Consider the following 797-nt stretch of genomic DNA (forward strand, 5'->3'; position numbering starts at 1 on the left):
CCCACAGGTTAAAATTAAAGTTTTAAATTTTCAATGAGAATCTTTACACTGTGAAGATTCTCATTGAAAATTTAAAACTTTATGTGGAGTAAGGGATCAAACTTGAGGCTTTGCGCATGCTAGACAAGCCCTCTGCCAAATGAGCAGTGCCTCCAGTGGACGAAATCTTGAAATTTCTAATCCACTTTTAAATAGATAATGGAAACATAAATATTTCCAGATTTACTGGGCATTAAGTGATATTTTGATAATATGTATATAGTGTATAATGTCTAAATCGGGTTAAATGTATCTATACCAAGAAACAGTTTTCCCTTTCTTTCTCCTGGGTAATGTCACTGAGTATCATTTTGTTGTTTTATTGGCTGTAACATGAGCCTGCTTATAGTTGGGATTTTTGTCCTGCCCGGTACCCCACAATTGTTTAGCCCCAAAGAAAATCACACATAGGTCTCCATAAATTATATGCTGATTGGTCCATTAGCTCTAGCCTCTCACTGGCTAACTCTCACATCTTGATTAACCCATTTTTTTCTGATCTATGTTAGTCATGTGGCTCAGTACCTTTTTCAGTGAGCCAGATCACATCCTGCTGCTTTGGTGGTCTGGGCAGGAGTGGGAGGAATCAACTTCCTCCTTCCCAGAATTCTCCTGTTCTCGTTACATCAATTCTACTTCCTGTCTTGTTTTCCCACCTATATTTCTGCTGGGCTAATCAGCATTTATTTATAACATGATTGACAGAATACAGACAATTCTCCCGCACCAACTGGCCATTGCTGTGTCTCCTTTGGAAA

The 797-nt window shown here is 38.5% G+C and overlaps 1 protein-coding gene across 1 annotated transcript in view; it reads left to right on the plus strand.

The window, feature by feature from the left end:
* The window catches only part of Eif2ak2 (eukaryotic translation initiation factor 2 alpha kinase 2), a 77,267-nt gene that overhangs the window by 55,768 nt on the left and 20,702 nt on the right, over positions 1–797 (plus strand). The window lies entirely within an intron of this gene.

This window comes from Microtus ochrogaster, linkage group LG3, assembly GCF_000317375.1.
Source record: "Microtus ochrogaster isolate Prairie Vole_2 linkage group LG3, MicOch1.0, whole genome shotgun sequence".
Lineage (NCBI taxonomy): Eukaryota > Metazoa > Chordata > Mammalia > Rodentia > Cricetidae > Microtus > Microtus ochrogaster.